This window comes from Cetorhinus maximus, chromosome 6 (genome assembly GCF_964194155.1).
Source record: "Cetorhinus maximus chromosome 6, sCetMax3.hap1.1, whole genome shotgun sequence".
In the NCBI taxonomy this organism is placed as follows: Eukaryota; Metazoa; Chordata; class Chondrichthyes; order Lamniformes; family Cetorhinidae; genus Cetorhinus; species Cetorhinus maximus.
The window spans coordinates 63,889,347-63,908,183 of record NC_135884.1 but is presented as its reverse complement, the minus strand read 5'-3'; the positions used below and the strand labels follow the sequence as shown (position 1 = coordinate 63,908,183).

At 41.7% G+C, this 18,837-nt stretch overlaps 1 protein-coding gene across 2 annotated transcripts in view; it reads right to left on the bottom strand.

Moving 5' to 3' along the window:
- The window catches only part of sumf1 (sulfatase modifying factor 1), a 140,654-nt gene that overhangs the window by 32,209 nt on the left and 89,608 nt on the right, over window positions 1-18,837 (bottom strand). The gene's annotated exons all lie outside the window — the stretch shown is intronic.

Below are 18,837 nucleotides of genomic sequence, written 5' to 3'. Positions count from 1 at the left end.
TGAAGGTTCACCAGACTGATTCCTGGGATGGCAGGATTGTCATATGAGGAGAGACTGGGCTGACTAGGCCTATATTCACTGGATTTTAGAAGAATGAGAGGGGATCTCACTGAAACGTACAAAATTCTGACAGGGATGGACAGACTGGATGTAGGGATGATGTATGCTCTGCCTGGGGGGGGGGGTTCTAGAATAAGGGGTCACAATCTCAGGATACGGGGTAGGCCATTTAGGGCTGAGATGAGGAGAAACTTCTTCACTCAGAGGGTGGTGAACCTGCGGAATTCTCTACTATAGATGGCTGTGGAGGCCAAGTCACTGAATATATTTAAGAAGGAAATAGATAGATTTCTAGACTCTAAAGGCAGTAAGGGGTATGGAGAGAGTGAGGGAGTATGGTGTCGAGATAGAGGATCAGCCATGATCATATTGAACGGTGGAGCAGGTTCGAAGGGCCAAATGACCTACTCCTGCTCCTATTTTCTATGTGGCTCTGAAAGGTGCAACAGAAATTAAAATATTTTCTTTTTACTGACGTGGGTACCTGTGTCTACAAGCATCAGAGTACTTCTCCAGAGTGGCTGTAATTCCTGATATTATACTATAAATTATGTACGATGGGTTATGGGGCTTCCTATAATTCCAGCTGCACTTTGTTTTTATTTTTTTGTGTGGTGTGAGAGTTGCTGGCCGGGCCAGTGTTTGTTGCTCATCCCCAATTACCCTCGAGAAGGTGGTGGTGTGTTGCTTTCTTGAAATGCTGCAGGCCACATGGTGTAGGTACACCCGCAGTGCTGTTAGGGAGAGTTCCAGGATTTTGACCTAGCAACAGTGAAGGAACGGCGATATATTTCCAAGTCAAAACGGTGTGCGGCTTGGAAGGGAACTTGTAGGTGGTGGCGTTCCCATGCATCTGCTGCCCTTGTCCTTCGATGTAGTAGAGGTCACAGGTTTGGAAAGTACTGTTGAAGGAGCCTTGGTGCATTGCTGCAGTACATCGTGTAGATGATACACACTGCTGCCACTGTGCGTTAGTGGTGGAGGGACTGAATGTTTAAGGTGGTGGATGGGGTGCTAATCAAGTGGGCAGCTTTGTGCTGGTTTTGATCTTCTTGAGTGTTGTTGAAGCTGCACTCATCCAGACAAGTGAAGAATATTCCATCACACTCCTGACTTGTCCATTGTAGATGGTGGACAAGTGGGGAGTCAGGTGAGTTACACGCTGCAGGATTCCTAGCCTCTGATCTGTTCTTGCAGCCATAGTATTTATATTGTTACGAAAGTATAATAATTTTCATAATATTATTGTGATTTATTATAAAAGTAGGTTAATAGTGGAGTTTGGCTATTTTATGTGTGTGGGGGATTTAATTGAATTGGAGACAGCTGGTCTGGAGGTTTGGAAATATCAGAAGTAGTTAGGTAGAGAGGGGTATAAAATGCTAAACATGGCTGAAGTCAAAGAATGTAAGGTGGGAGGAGAATTTGCATTTTTAGACAAATCGGGGCAGTTTGAATTTCAAAAAGATTGTAGGATGTTTACACTTAGCCAGGTAAGCTCAGCCAAACAGTGTGTTTATTTTTCCCAAAGGTTACTGACAATATTAGCACCATGAAAAGTTTATATTATGAGAAAGTACATTTTCAAAGACATATGGGACAATGGAATTTACAGTATAAGAGAGAAAATGTATATAAGGGAGAGTGAGAGGCTATGTTGAGAGAGGCCCTGCATACATCTAGCAGAAGCTTATGAAACGTCCTCAGAAAAGCCTCCAACCATGTCTGCATAAGTCTGCTGCATCCAGCCCTTAAAGGTGATAACTGTGCTGGCCTGCCTTTCTAACTTTAAAATCTAATTTGGACTGTTGCCTTACAAGGAGGTGTATTTGGGAGTCAGGTTAGGTAGGAATTTTAGTATTTACTATAGTATTAAGTAATTGGAATCTTATGCATGTGTTTGACATATTTTTTGTTAATAAATATTTTAATTTAAAACTTTAAAACTCTAAAGGTCTTAGTGGATTCATCACTTCTGATTTCTATGCTCAGTCTTCTCATAATAAATACAAATTGCAAAACTGTTGTGACTACAGAACCAAGCTTCCCTCGTGGATTTGGGTCCTTCTGGCACACATCACCTGTCATGTCATAATAATATAACTACTCCAGTTCAGTTTTTGGTCAATGGATGTTGATACAGAAGGTTTCAGTGATGGTAATGCCACTGAATGTCGAGGGGAGATGTTTAAATTCTCTCTTGTTGGAGATGGTCATTGCCTGGCACTTGTGTGGTGTGAATGTCAATGTGTTATCTCCAGCAAAAAACAACAAGCAATTTAGTTACATTTACATTTAGTGAAGTATTCAAGGTGTAATTAGAACTGGCGGGAGAATTGATCTCTTTTTAATATAACTCAGAAAGATATAACGATTCAAAATTAAATATGACATTCAGCGTAGGCTATCCACAATAAAACTTTCCTTTAATAGTTTATTTAAAAGCATGATTTAAACATTTCACAGAAACACAGCAGTGTAAAAATGGCTATCAGCTTTTAGTAATATTGCCATTTGCGATTTACTTCATAAGAGTGTGATAACGTTTATACAAAGACTGAGAGGAAGAGAAGGAAATTTGATTTTTCAGCAATTTGGCACATTTCACGGTTTACTTGACTCATTACAATCATCAAATCTCCAGGATCCAATTTTTCCTAATCATTTTTGACGAGAGGAAGCTGCCTTGAGTAATGCTGGATTTCTGGTGGGATATGGTAGTGGGGCAACTGACTCATGTGAAGTTATAGATTAACAGAATATCACAGCACAAGAAGGTCATTCAGCCCATTTTGCCTGTGCGAGCTCTCCAGTATTATACTGAAGTGTCAGGTTACATATTGTGCTTAAGTCTCGAGAATGGGGCTCAAACACACAACATTCTGACTCAGAGGCAAGAGAGCTGACACTGAGGTACAGCTAGCTTACAGGAATTACTGGAAAAACTCAGGAGGTCTGACAGCATCTGCGGAGAGCAAAACAGTTTACGTATCGAGTCCGTATGACTCATCAGAACTAAAGAAAAATAGAAATGAGGTGAAATATAAGCTGGTTGAGGGGGGTGGGACATGTAGAGCTGGATAGAGGGCCAGTGATAGGTGGAGGCAAAGAAGAGATTGCCAAAGATGTCATAGACAAAAGGACAAAGGGGTGCTGGCAGTGGTGATATTAGCTAAAGGATGTGCTAATGGTGACATGAAGGGTAGAAAGCAGGACGAGCAAGTGACAGATGGCCCTAGCGGGGGTGGGGTAGGGGGAAGGGATCGAAATAGGCTAAAAGGTAGGGATAAGACAATGGATGGAAATAGATTTAAAAATAATGATAGAAATAGGTGGGAAAAGAAAAATATATTTAAAAAATATATAAATTATTAGAAAAAAGAGGGATTGGAAAGGGGGTGGGGATGGAGGAGAGAGTTCATGATCTGAAGTTATTGAACTCAATGTTAAGTCCGGAAGGCTGTAAAGTGCCTAATCGGAAGATGACTGGCTGTTCTGTCAGTTTGTGTTGAGCTTCACTGGAACATTGCAGCAGGCCAAGGACGTACATGTGGGCATGAGAGCAGGATGGGGTGTTGAAATGTCAAGTGACAGGAAGGTCTGGGTCATGCTTGTGGACGGACCTGTCCCACCCCTCTCAAACAGCTTATATTTCACCTCATTTCTATTTTTCTTTAGTTCTGATGAAGAGTCATACGGTCTCGATACGTTAACTGTGTTCCTCTCCACAGATGCAGTCAGGCCTGCTGAGTTTTTCCAGTTATTTTTGTTTTTGTTTCAGATTTCCAGCATCCGCAGTATTTTGTTTTTCTCTTACAGGAGCTACTATTGCACTAACTGCTCATCAGATTCCTGATTATTTTTAAACATGAATTCGTACCACTATTTAATATGGGATCACATGTGACTAGGACTCTATTCTTTCTTGGAATGGTTAACTGGTAGAAAGAACAGGAAAATTATGTATTTTGTGATATAAGTGAACACTGGGCTCAAGTGGGCTGGTGATCCAGAAGAACATGGCAGCAAGTAACTGAATAAGCGCCACTTTGGTTCAGATGTGAATATTAGATCTTTCCCAACAAACCGTACTCTGAGCCAAAATGGACAAATTGAAACTGGTTTGTGTAAACTGTTGGCTCAAAGGAGTTTGCTGTATGTATATAAACACAAACTACTATCTGAAGGTGTTAGCATTTTAAACTGAATCAGGAATTTGGTGCAGTAATTGTCGAACTCTGCTAGTGAAGTTATGATATCAAGGCATGGGCCTTAATTTTTCCCTCGTTGGGTGCATGCGATTGGCGGGCCCGGGAGTGGATGGGAAACGGGCCCCCGACTGTGATTTCACACTGGCCGGCCAATTAACAGCCAACCAGCATGAAATGCATGCTGAGAAAGGCTCAGTACTGCCGGTGGGGGCAGGAAGAGGGCAGGTGCCGACGTCACCACGGGTGCTGGTGAGCACTTCCACTGAACTCCCTGAAATGCAGACAGCTGCCTCAAGGAGTTGCAGACCTCCACAGAATAAACAAAACAACAAAAGTGCTACAAAATATGTCCATGCAGCACAATCAAGCACCTGAAAGCATACCTCATAAAAAAATCGGTCTCCAGATATCTCTTTTTATTTTATTTCTCCACAGAGATTTCACCCCGTCTTGGATTGAGGATTGAGCAAAAATATAAAGGCCGCTTGACCGACTGACCCGTCCGCCAACTGCCAAAGTGGACAGGCCATGAAAATCACTTTCAATTGCCTCCTTAATGGGCTTAATTGCCTGCTTAATTGTTGGTGAGCGCATGTGGCAATCAGAAGTGCAACCGCCGAGCAAGATATCGCACGATGACGTTGGGATGCTTGCCCGACGTTAACTTGCGCTATTTCGCTGCTGGATGGGCTTGTCCGCGGGACATAAAATTCTGGCCATGGACTAATTTGCAGATTCCCATTAAATACATTTGGACATTTAGGGCTGAGCTATTTCTATTGCCTAACAAGTATTACATGTGCAAATCCCACCAAAGTGGTAGAAATTGTTAATATGGACGACCAGGATGCCAGCTGCCTATACTTACAATCAATTGTATTTGCTCTCATTCCACACTCCTGAAAAGGTTAAATGCAGACACGTCAGCAAGTTGAAATCACGACTGCTGTTTGGGAATGAGCAACTCATTGTCTCAATGGCTGCCCTACCAGAGGATCCTGCCAGCATGAATCTGACAGTTTTGCTTTGTCTTCCAGTTGTATAAATTGCTTTTGTCTGGTATCCATGAGGTTGCTCGAATACCTTCGAAATCTATCTTCATTGACAACTTGTAGGCAGGAACTGTCTGAGCCTATGTAATTTGACAAACTTTTGCTTAGTTTGGTTTACACACATCTATCGCATGTGCCACTATGGTCTGCAGAACTCTGTCAACCCATTGGTGTGTTTACATAAAAAGCTCATCAAAGGATCGCTGTTACTTTCATATCAAAAAGCAGTCTTAAAAGTCAGTGACACTACTCTCATCGGCTGACTTATTTTTGCTTCTGTATAATCTTACTTTCTTGCAGTAAACTTTATTAGGTTTTAGCTTGAGATACCTAATGCTTTAGTTTTTTTTAAAACATCGGTTTGAAGAGGTGTCTGCAGTATATAAGCACAAGGGTTCATTGTTCACCTGATTGCACAACATCCCAAATAAACACGTAAGGTCAAGTTCATGGTTCAGAGAAAATGTATACTTGCTGACTGCTGGAAAGAAGATAGAAATGCATGCAGTAGCCAGAACTGTGATGATGGCCTTCTTCACCTGAACCATTTTGTGCTCTTGTGATGCTATAATCTCTCTCTCTGATCAATGGTTCAGCAGTTTAGCCAGTGAGTGGCTGAACTATGGCTTTAGCTGGGTGGCACTGGTTATTCTACAATTGACCTGGGCCATCCTAGGCTACACGGGAGCATATCAGTTAATGTATCCAATGTTGACTGCTATCCAGCAACCCCTGCTGGAATTAGGTATGTGTAAACAGCGCAGTAAAGACTGGATCAAATAGGCTTGGGTCTATTAATGCTGGTTGTCAAGGATCACACTTGAATAACAGTCAATTTAGGCAAGGAACTAGGTGCCAGATAAAACTCAGTGGAATTGTATTCTTGCCAGAAGTTGATACTTTCTGGGGAGAAATAAATAGTCAGGAAGAAGAGACCATCTCAATTTTTGTCAATTTTAAACTGACAAGTCCATCAGGAAACTGACAAGATTGGGTGCAATGCTGGTTTTACACCATGCCCAAATTTACTCTCCACTGAAGTCACCATCAAGGTTCACATGTGATGAATGGAACACAGGCAAGGTAGCAGAGGATAACTGCATCCTTAGTCACACCTCAGCTTTGGAGTCAACACTTTCAAGAAACAAAGGACAGGGAAAAAATAAATTCACCAAGCTTTTTAAAAAAGATTCTGTTCCAGCCACTTGGTTTAAAAATTCCTTAATGGATTGGTTGAATGGATACAACATAGCAAAGGTGGATTAGTTCACTTGAATTGGCAAAGCCAAAGATTCCTTGTATTGTTGAATCAATACGTGGTTGCTACCAAATAAACCTGTTTATTATCAAAAGACTTTAAGAGGGTTCTGTTTTAACAGTCAGATCTCCAACTGCATTCTTTTCATAGCTTCACCATGATAGAGTGCAGGGATATGATCTTATTCTCTGCATGCTCCTGAAAATAAATCATGCTGCTAAATAAGTGCTGCCAAATAAAGACAGGAGTCTACTACACAAAATATATCTGGAGATTTCAATTTTTCCTCAGGGGCAGTACAACCGCTGTAAATTACTGACCGCCCTGCTCCCCACTCCACCTGCTCTTCCCCCACCACCACCCCCAACTACAGGAACATTCAGCATGATCTAGTAGCTCTTGTCAGAAGCCAGCTTATAACAACTATAATCTTGTACAACGGGCCAAGATTGAGTTTCAATTCCTCAGTGATTAAATGAGGACAACTGGCGAAGAAAAGGTATTTTTAAAAAAAGCCAACAATGGAACTGATTGTAAAAAAAAAGAAATTTATTGAATTGTAAATATTGAAGCTCAGTTCTATTTTTGGTCCCTGTAGTTAACCTAGGACGCAGAGAAATCCAAGAAACAATGATTGACAGGTTTGGCAATTTTGGTAACAAAAGGACATACGGAAATAAATGTAGGCAATCAATGTAAAGCTGCCAAATAGACTGCCAATTTGAAATGGAATCCAATTCAATGATATCATTGGCCTGTGAAAATAGGAGAAAGGGAAAGATGTGACAAAGTTTTCCACGGTCTTGTGGACAACTTTAAAATACTCAAATCTTGCCTCAGCAATATCAACACCCTGCAATTATAAAGCAACTTTAATATAGAAAAATGTCCCAATGTGCTTCATGGAGGCACATCCAAACAAAAGTTGACACTGTATCAAAGGAGAGATTTGGAGGGGTGACTAAAAGCTTGGTCAAAGAGGTAAGTTTTAAGGACGGTCTTAAAGGAGGAGAAAGAGGTGGGGAGGTAGAAATGTTTAGGGAAGAAATTTCAGAGTTTAGCAGCATGATTTTCCCAATGAACTTCAGGACATCATGAAAAGCTCAAATGGATGTTAGAAGCCCGCACTGAGTTGGAAACAGTCACTCGTGTGATTTTCTCCGAAATGGCTGTTTAGTGGCCAGAGGGTGGGCTTGTCATCCCTGTTGGCCTTCAAAGCTAAAGGGCCAACAGGAGACCCTCCAGCTTGGAAGCGGCCACAGGACGTCATGGCAGCTAAGTGCGAGAGGGATGAATGTGCCCTCTCTCTAACCACTTTAAATTAGAAAACAGATTCAGCAGCCTTGCCAATGTAGTGTGTGGAGTTGGGGGGACTACCCCTTCACAGGGAAACTTACAGCTCATATGAATTCAGGCACACAGGGAGGGCCTCTAAGCCTGCCCAGAGTGCTTGTCCCACGGTCTGCTGTCAAGATGCCACCTCCAGACAGTTAAACTGTCCCCTGTCACCTGTGGAAAATCCCAGTCAGCCTCCAACAATAGGCCTATATAGGCCATTAATCAATTCAATTGGCTATCTGGTGTTTGCAGGAAAATGGTCCAGGAACAGGATGGAGACTGCGAACTGACAAGCAGGCTGGCGGCATGACTGACTGCCTCTGTTCTGCACCCTGGCAGCGGCTAAAAATCCAGCCCTAGGATCTAGAAGGCTGAAGCCACAGCCACCAATGGTGGAGCAAAGGGAATGGGAGGTATACAAAAGGCCATGTTTATGGGAGATTAGAGAAAGAAATGGCAAGGTCACAAAGGGATTTGAACATCAGGATGAGAATTTTAAATTGGAGTTGTTGGTGGGCTGGAAGACACTGTAGGTCAATAAGTGCAGGGGTGATGAGCGAATGGGATTTGCTGAGAGTTAGGATACAGGCAGCAATGTTCAGATAAGCCAAAGTTTATGGAGGGTGCAAGATGCGAGGCCAGCCAGGAAAGCATTGGGTAGTTGAGTCTGAAGGTGTCAAAGGCAATGACAAACTTCGGCAGGAGATAAGCTGAGGCAGGGGAAGAGGTGAACGATGTTATGCAGGTAGAAATAGATGTTCTTTGCGACTGCAAGGATATGGGGTAGGAAACACAGCTTAGGGTCAGGTAGGATGTTGGGCTTGCAAATAGTTGGCTTCAATTTGATTCAATGGCATGGAGAAGGATATAATTGGTGTTGAGGATCTGGGTATTCTGTTGGGGGCTGAAGATTATGATCTTGGTCTTCCCAATGCTTAACTGGGGCATAGTGTGGCTCATCCTAGACTGGATGTCTCATAAGCAGGCTGAAAACGTAAAAGCAGAGGATGGATCATTAGAGGAGGTGTAGAGTCAGAGCTTGGCGTCATCAGCATACATTCACCAGTATAGAACCTGATGGCATTTCTTCAGGTGATGTTGCTGAGACTAGGTGTGGAAGAGGCAGGCGGGTGGAAGTGGGGGGAGCCTTGGATACATTCTTGGGGTGGAATCCAAAGCTGATGTACTAGGGTGGGAAGAGAAGCCATTATTGGAAAGACACTGGTTGATTGGATAGGTAAGAAAACCAAACAACAGCAATTCATCTCAGCTGGACAAAGGAAGAGAGGTATTGGAGGAGGATGATGTAAGATATTGGGATGAGGAGGGATTATGTACAGTCACAAAAGATATCACTTGTGTTGTTGGTTAAAACCATTTCATTGTTGTGACAGGGTCCTGATTGGAGAATTCTAACATGCATTGAAAAGATGTACAGTATTTAAAGAGTTTAGACAAGGAAGCAAGGCTGGAGATGGGGTGGTAGTTCGCAAGAGCAGAAGGGTTGAGAATGAGTTTTTTTGATGGAGGTGGTTGATGGTAATGGTTTTAAAAGTGTGAGGGGCAGTACTTAAGAAGATGAAAGTGGCAGCTGGCATGGGGCCAGGAAGGGAGGCAGTTTAGTGGGAATGGGATCAAGGGAACATTAGATGGGTCTCAGACGAGATGAGCTCAATGAGAGCAGGAGGAGATAGGAAGAGATATTAGAGGAAGCCATGGAGGAAGGAAGTTTGGATTGGTGGGGAAGAGGAAGCAGATGCAGCAGAGACAGTTGAACAAATAGTCTCAATCTTAGTGATAAAGAAATCCATGAGTCTGTTGTTATTGGATGCGAGGGTGGAGGGAGCAGGTGAAAGAGGTTCAAGGGAGTTGGTAATGGAGAAAATAAACTGGGCATATCTTTGCGTGCCATGATAATCCTGGAGTAATGAGTAGGTTCAGCAGAAAAGTGTGCAGCCAGATAAATGTTTGATGTGGCCAGATAAGTGTTTGATGTATCCAACCAGATATTTACAAACCTTAAGATGATTTATTGATTATATAAATTGAAATACCCCATGTTTTCCAATGTAGATGGATTTATGCATGTACATTGGATCAGAATCACCACTTGTCACTTATTTAACAAAGTCATTTTGGAGAAGAATTAAACAAATATGCTATAGGCCAGCTGCTGCTTTCATTCAGTGGAGAAGTTCCAAACTCCATGTAGCATAGATATGCTTCTCTCTTATTTGAGGTGTGGGGCATGAAAGGAGTGGTACCTGTATGAAATGGAGAAAGAATGGTTTACCTATTATCTGGGCTGTATAGCAGGAGAGCCCTGCGTGGAGGACCTTCCACAAAAACAGAATCAAAAAATCCAATAATTGTATAAATGTCTGTATGCATGTCCCACTCCCCTTCATAGTCATGGAAATGGATTGTCGCCAGAGATATAGAAGTATACAGAAGCAAAATTAACCCTTTCAGGATTCCATTACCATTTGACTGCAAAGCCAACAATCTGATAGGATCTAACTTATGAATTATTGTGTTTAAATTTTTATTGTGTCAGTGAAAACTGCCCTTTATCATCATCAGGTAAAGATAACCTGCATGGAGGCATGTTTGAATTTCAGCCAGATGAACCATTTTCTTGCCATTGATGTTTGTCAAATTACAGCTTGGTGAAAACCTCTGAAAGACCACCTGTATTGACAGATTGTCTCACTCCAAAATATTACCATAGAAAATTACAGCACCAGAGCCCATTCAGCCATCATGCTTGTGGCAGCTCTTTGAAAGAGCTATCTAATTAGCCCCATTCCCCTGCTCTTTCCCCATGCAGTGAGAAACACAGCTCAGGGCCAAATAAGATGTCAAGTTTGCAAACAGTTGACTTCAATTTGATTCAGTGGCACAGAGAAGGATATGATTGGTGATGAGGATGCGGATATTATGGTGGGGGCTGAAGATTATGATTGTGGTCTTCCCAATGCTTAACTGGTGAATATTGCGGCTCATCCAAGGCTGGGTGTCAGATAACCAAATTACTCACTGCAAGTTTTTCTTTTTCAATTACATATCAAATTTTAATTTGAAAGTTACTCGTGAATCTGCTTCCACCATCCTTTCAGGCAGTGCATACCAGATAATAACACATTGCCTTAAAAAAAACTTAATTGCCCCTCTGGTTCTTTTGGCAATTAACTTAAATTAGGGTCCTCGACTAACCCCCCCCCCCCCCCCCACCCCCACCGGCGCCACCAACCCCCCCACCCACCCCTGACAGTGGTAACAGTTTCTTCCTGTCTATCAAAATCTCTCAGAGTTTTGGACACCTCTAGTAAATTTCCCATTAAACTTCTCTGCTCTAAAGGGCAATATACCCAGCTTCTTTAATCTCTCCACATAACTATTCAGTTAGCATTAGTTCTGACATGGTGATCAAACTTGGATCTGTTATATGTATCCCACCACCCCTTTATAAATGTCTTGAAAGATGAGTTGTTCTGGGCGGGTTTCATGGATTCCACTTTCTCTCAGCATTTCAGACATTGGTTTGCTCCCAAATACAGCAACACAAAACAAAGCAGGCTAACATCCCCCTTTCAAACAAATTAGTATTTACAGCATGGGGTTCTGTAATGTGAAAGGGTATAATTGTATTTAAAAGTGGGAGTGATGGTGGCAATGTGGCTGGCTAATATGCTATAATTTCCTGTCCTTGTGCCTTGAGAAACAGTCACTTCTTGCTAAACCTGAGGGTGAGGGCACTTTCACTAAAGCTAGAAGGATAGATGAGTTAAACACATTTTGAATTCAATGGATGTGGGTGTTGCAGGCAAAGCCTGCATTTATTGCCCATCCCTAACTGCCCTTGAGGTGGTGGGGAGCTACCTTCTTGAACTGCTGTAGTCTGTGTGGTGAAGGTACTCCCACTGGGAGTCTTCCCATGCTGAAGGACCTTTGTCCTTCGAGATGTTAGGTATCCTGAATTTGTAAGAAGCCTTGGCAAGTTGCTGCAGTCTTGTGGATGGTACACGCTGCAGCCACGATGTACTGGTGGTGGAGGAAGTGAATGTTTAAGGTGGTGGATGGGTTGCCAATCAAGTGGGCTGCTTTGTCATGGATGGTGTTGATATTCTTGTGTTGGAGCTACCCCCATCTAAGCAAGCAGAGAATATCTTATCACACTCCTGATTTATACCTTATAGATGGTGGAAAGGCTTTGGGGAGTCAGCACGTGAGTTATTCGCTACAGAATACCAATCCTTTGAGCTGCTCTTGTAGCCACAGTATTTAAGTGGCTGGCCCAGTTAAGTCTCTAGTCAATGATGAACCCCAGGAAGTTGATGGCAGGAGATTCAGTGATGATAATGCCATTGAAATTCAAGGGGAGGCAATTGGATTTTGGACTCCAATTGTGGTTTATGAGGTAGAGAATTTCTAAGATCCAAAATCCTTTGAATGAAGAGATTTCTCCTCATCTCAGTCCGAATTGACTAACCCCTCATTCTGTGACTGTGACTCCTTGTTCTAGACTCCCCAACCTGGAGGAAACATCTTTCCATCATCTACCCTGTCAAATCTCTTAAGAATTTTATACGTTTCAATGCTTCTCAGTTTTCCAGATACAAGTCTACTTTATCTCTCCTCAAAAGGCAATCCCCTCATTCCAGTCCAGGCCCATAGGGAATATGAATATATTCATAAAATTGCCAGAAGAAATTATTTTGTCAGTTAGCAGTCATTGGGAGGAGGAGGAATTTTAACTTCTTTCACTGGACAAAATCAGGTGATTCTCAGTCTATCTCCTGTTTTACACCTCACCCAATTTTCTCTCCCTTACATTAATGGTAAAGAAAATCAGATAGGTTGTAAAATGGGCAGCAAATCAGTTGTTTTTCACCCGATGAAGGTTAAAATGCTTTCATAATTAATACAAACATATGACTTGGAAACAGGAGGCGGCCATTCGGCTCCTCAAGCCGACTCCACCGTTCAATAAGACCATGGCTGATCTGAATGTGGCCTCAACTCCACATTCTGTCCACATCTGATAACCTTTGCCCCCACTTGTTAGGCAAGAATCTATCCATCTCTGCCTTAAAAATATTCATTGATATGAATTATACCTTTGCCCCCCCCTTGCTAGGCAAGAATCTATCCAACTCTGCCTTAAAAATATTCATTGATATAAATTATTATTTTTAACAATATATATTAACAAAGCTACAATACCAGGGTAACAGAGTTGGATATAAACAATTCTCTGTGCTTTCCCCAGATGGTAATAATGAACAAAATCACTTGTTTTGGCTTAAATTCAAGCAGGCTCTGAGGTTAACACCAAAAATATATGACTTTGGGCCCACTGTGAGCATAAAGTAAATATGTACCTTGTATATACACCTTGCATATGTGAATTTGGGGTAAATACATACTAGTCTACTGCTAGTTTGGCCTGAATTAATCTTCTTTTTAATTCATTAATGAGACGTGGGCATTATTGACAAGGTTAACATTTATTGCCCATCCCTAGTGTGAAGAGCCAGCTTCTTGAATACAACTAAGTGGCTTGTTAAGACTATTTCAGAGGGCGGTGCCAGCATCATATATAGTATAGGCCAGGCTGGGGAGGAATGGCAGATTTCTTTCCTAAAGAACATTAGTGCACCAGATGGGTTTTAATGACAATCCTGTTGTTCCATGGTCACCATTACTAATACTACTTTTTTATTTCTAGAGAATGACACTTCATTGAGAATTGCATTATTTAGTGAATAATGAGTGAGGTTCTCAAGGTTATTAAAATAGGGCTTTGGTTAAATGTTGTTGCATTGTAATTAATTAGAATGCAATCCTGCTTTTATTTTAATCCTCATTTGCAGCAATGTAGTTTATACAATGACTGCTAGACAAGACTCTGGGAACAAAATCAACAAATACAACATTGGTTGACAGTACAATATTTCTGCCTTCCAATCTATTATCCTATAGCACCTCAGGATCAGCACAGTAGTGGCACAAGAGGGTGAAAAAGAATCAGATTGTTGACCTAAAGGCACAGGAAATGCCAACAGTTGCAATGTTGTTTTGCAGAAGTAGTAATGCAGGAAATTTGAAAACATGGAATAAAAGGGCAGCATTGCTACAAAGTTAGCCGAGTGGCAGGAAACAGGGAGCAGTAGTAAATGATTGTTTTTCAGACTGGAGGAAGGTATACAGTGGGGTTCCCCAGGGGTCAGTATTAGGACCACTTCTCATTTCAATGCATTAGTAACCTGGAATTTGGTCATGGTCAATGATGTTAGTAAGTGATACTGAGATATGCGGCGGGGATGATGAGAACATGACTGAACATCTGGAGAACTGAAGGAAAGCACTGGAAGTCAGGGTATGAAGATCAGTAGACCAAGGACCCAATATATGGACTGTCAGTTTGAATCTAGGGAAGAGGATTAGAGTGTGGGTTTAAAGGTTATGAGTGAAGGCTTGGAGAAGGTGAAGAGCTCAAGTACCTGGTGGAAAAAGATGGAAGCATGGAAATGGAAATTAAGCAACATATCAGCTCTAGTTGGAGTGACTGGAAGAAATGCAGTGGAGTGTTATGATAGAAAAGCATTGATGAAACCGAAAGGAATAATCTATAAGATGGTTGTGAAACCAGCCTTATTTGGTGCAGAGACTTGGACAACATTGAGAAGAGAGGATCAATGATGGGGTATTAATGAGATGCAGATGCTGAGAGGGATGTGAGGTGTAATGAGAAAGGACAAAATCAGAAACCAGCACATCAGGGGGTCAATGAAGATTGTTGAAGAAAGTAACTGAGAAGAGATTGAAATGGTATGGGAATCTGTTGCAGACAGAGGGGGGACTTGTGGTGAGGAGAATGATGGAAATAGGACTGCCAGGAAGGAGGTGAAGAGGAAGGCCTAAAACCAGTTGAAAGATGAGGAAGTGAGAGACTTAAAAGCAGCAGGATCGGAAAAGGAACGGGTGACTGACAAAAAGAGATGGAGAAGGGTGATCAGCCAGCACTGTGGTGACCCCAAGTAAAATGGGAGAAGCTAAAAGAGATTAATGACTTAGAATTGGATGTGTAGGGCACAATTTCAAAATTTTCAGATGACACAAGATGCAAAGAAATGTGAAGTGATACCTTTTGGTAGGAAGGAGGAGGAAAGACAATATAAAATAAATAATACAATTCCAAAGTGGGTGCAGAAGCAGAAGGACCTGGGAGTATTTGTGGACAAATCATTGAAGGTGGCAGGACAGGTTGAGAAATTAGTTTGTTAGGCATATGGTATACTGGGCTTTACAAATAGAGGCATGGAGTAAAAAAGCAACAATGTTATGGTGTGGTGAACCTTTATAAAGCACTGGTTTGGCCTCAACTGGAGTATTGTGTCCAATTCAGGGCACCACACATTAGGAAGGACGTGAAGGCATTAGAGAAGATGCAAAAAAGATTTATGAAGAATGGCGCCTGGAATGAGCGACTTCAGTTACGTGGATGGATTGGCAAAGCTGCAACTATTCTCCTTAAGAGAGTAGAAGGCTGAGAGGAGATTTGATAGTGTTGTTAAAATTCAGGAGGAATCTTGATAGAGTGGAGAAACTATGCCCATCGGCGGAAGGGTTGAGAACCAGAGCACATTGATTTGAAGAAACTGGCGGAAGAACCAGAGGTGACATGAGGAAAAGCTTTTTCACACAGCAAGTAGTTAGGATCTGGAAATGAATGCCCGAAAGTGTGATGGACGTAGATTCAATCATGGCTTTCAAAAGAAGATTAGATAAATAAATATCTGAACAGCAAAGATTTGTAGAGCCAAGGGGAAAAGGCGGGTGAATGGTTGAGCAGAGTTGATCTCACAGACATGATGGGCCGAATGATCTTATGGACTGGAACTATTCTCTGACTTACTACACTGGCGCCAACCTTCACTTAACCAAACAAAAACAGGTGTTGAATGTCATTGTGCTGGGAACTGTGGTTAGCATCTAGGGTACAAAACTTTGACCTGTCAAATATGGCACTGAAAAAACAATTTTGAAAGAGATCATTAGTTGCAGTCAAAGACACATCTACTGGAACAACACAAGACAAGCTGGAATAAGTTAGTTCTCCTCACAGCTTGAAAAAGAGAACAACTGTAATTGCAGCCATCACCGGAATCTCCGTCTCACAGTGACATTAATTACAGTGAATCAGAAACTTTCCATTGATATTAGTGCTCTGTCACTCATAGGCTGCAGAGAGGATTTGGGTATAAAATTTGCTCACTCTTAGCACAAAGAACACAACAAAAGATATGTGACACCCACTCCTGGCAGAAACGGAAGTTTCACTTGTCAAAAATACTAGTGCACTGATTCAAGATGTTGAACTAATTCAACTTCTCTGGTTTTATCTCTTAAGAGGCATTTATTCCTTTCTCCCATTTCATCCTTTTCTCACCAATAGCAAAGAGTCAAGGACCCACCTCAGGATACCTTTTACAGTGGGTCCCTTCACATAAGTTTTGGATTTACAAAAAGGATGTAATTCAGCTCATGATGTCTGCACTCATATTAGAGCTGACAACTGCAATTTCAATTGACCGCTCTTTCCCTGCACCCTTTTATTCTTTTCCTCAAGTGCTTGGAGCCTTCTGCTGTTAAGACTGAACATACACCAATTGTTTTATTATTTTGCTGGACTACATACTCTATTGTACTGTACTTCAGTTGAAATGAAGGATCAGGAATCCTGACTGAATCAGGAGTAGATGGAAAGCAGCTTGTCAGCAGGGAGGATGAAAATGAAAATATTCCCAGGACACGCATGTAAACACATGTAATGGGACAGACCTTGCCTGCTCCAGCTCTCTGATGATCTTAGAAATCTGAACAATAGAGTTGATGAGGTCTGACTCTTCTTTAAACAATCTGTGTTTATTTAGGAAAAGTGAAAATATTATGCTTTTATCCATACATTGCAGGATTGCTCATAGAATCCTACAGCACAGGAGGTGGCCATCTGTTCCTTCTTGCCATGTTGACCATTTGAAGGGGCTAAGCCATTAGTCCCACCCCCTCGCTTTTCCATAAAGCCCTACAAATTTTTATGTTGCAAGTATTTATCCAATTCCCTTTTGAAAGTTGCTATTGAATCTTCTTCCACCACCCTTTCATGCAGTGCATTCCAGATCATGACAACTCTCTGAGTAAAAAAATTATCTTCATCACGCAGCTATTAAATCTCCCCTTAACTTTCTCCAAGGAGAACAATCTTAGCTTCTTTTGTCCCTCCACATAGCTGAAGTTCCCCCTCCCAGCATCACTCTGGTAGATCTCCTTTGCACCTTCTCCAAGGCCTTGATATCCTTCCTAGGGGAAGTGCTTCTGGAACATGATCTGGTGCACCAGGTTTGCATATAGCCTGGGTGGATTTGGAAATTGTCCAAAACAATTCAAATGTTTGCGGCTTTATCAATATGACCATGAACCATTCTCCAGAGCTGGCAAAGGTCTGTTTAGGCCAGAAATATGGCAGCCAAAATAACATGGGATGCAGGAGTGGCAGGGACAATTTACCTTATCCAAAGGTGCTTTGCCTCCAAGAAATGTACCTTACCTAAAATTACAGCACTGCTTCTGGTATTAGCAGTAGCTCAGTGGCAGCACTCCCGCCTCTGTGGCAGAAGATTGCAGGTTCAAATCTTACTCGAGACTTGAGCACATAATCTAACCCAAAAGGTCACATGACACTACTTAAAGAGCCGGGGAGATCTTCCTGTGTTCTGGCCAATATCTATCCCTCAGCCAACATGTGGTCATTTATTGCTTGTGCTGTTTGTGGGACATTGTTGTGCACAAATTGGCTGCTGCGCTGCCTACATTATAGTAGTATCTAGATTTCAAAAGAACCTAATTGACTGTAAAACATTTTGGGATGTCCTACGTTATGAAAGGCACTACACAAATGCAAGTCCTCTGCCTTGTTTAAAATAGGTAAGACATTAGAATCTCTTGAAACTAAGTAAGGAATTATATTAATTGGGATGGTTCATGTTCCTTTGACGTTTTATAACTTATCGAGCACCATTTTACATAAATAAATTCAGTGCTGTGCATTTGCTGTATAATCTATAGATTTAAATAGTGAACTTCCAGTGTTATCAAGATAAGGGAACACAAATTCTGACTAAAAAGCCTGTATTTCATAAAGTAGATTCTGCCTTCCGATAAACACAGCCAGATTTTACCTTCAGCTTTGAATTTCTCCACAAGAGCAGGTCATAATTCCATTACTTAAAATTCTATTCAGTTGACATGCATAACGTTGAGATCCTTTGATCGTGACAGAAAGTCATCTAAAATTTTAGGCCAAATGCCAAATTTAGAGCAACCTAATCCTGGACACTATCAAATTCTGCAAAGAGCCCATCAGTCGCTGAGGCATTGAGACCTGGATTTATCTCTCCATGCTCCAAATAGGTAATCCTGAAACTAGGTCAAATACTACCGCAGGAGTTAAATCCATCGGTATTTTATCTTTCAGAAAAAGCTGCAGTGTCTTTATAACCTTAAAAACTGAACACTGACTCTCCACTGTTCAATGAAATAACTAATAGTACACCAGAAGGTTCCAGGTTTGATCCTTGCTCTGTGATCGAAGCCAGGGGAACAGGGGAGGGATTGCAACTGTCTTCAATGACACTGGGCTAGAACTGAAAAGAAAACAACTTTGGCAATGATGACTGCTGCAAAATGTACATGTACAGATGGGTCAATGGGCTCAAGTGAATGTGATGCGCCAAATGGTCACATAGCTTACAGATACAAAGAAAGTATGACCATTTAAAGGAAATACACATGGGAAAGCTAATGCCTGAGATCTGTACCCCAAAAAGCATTGCCAATCTGCACTCGTGGGCTG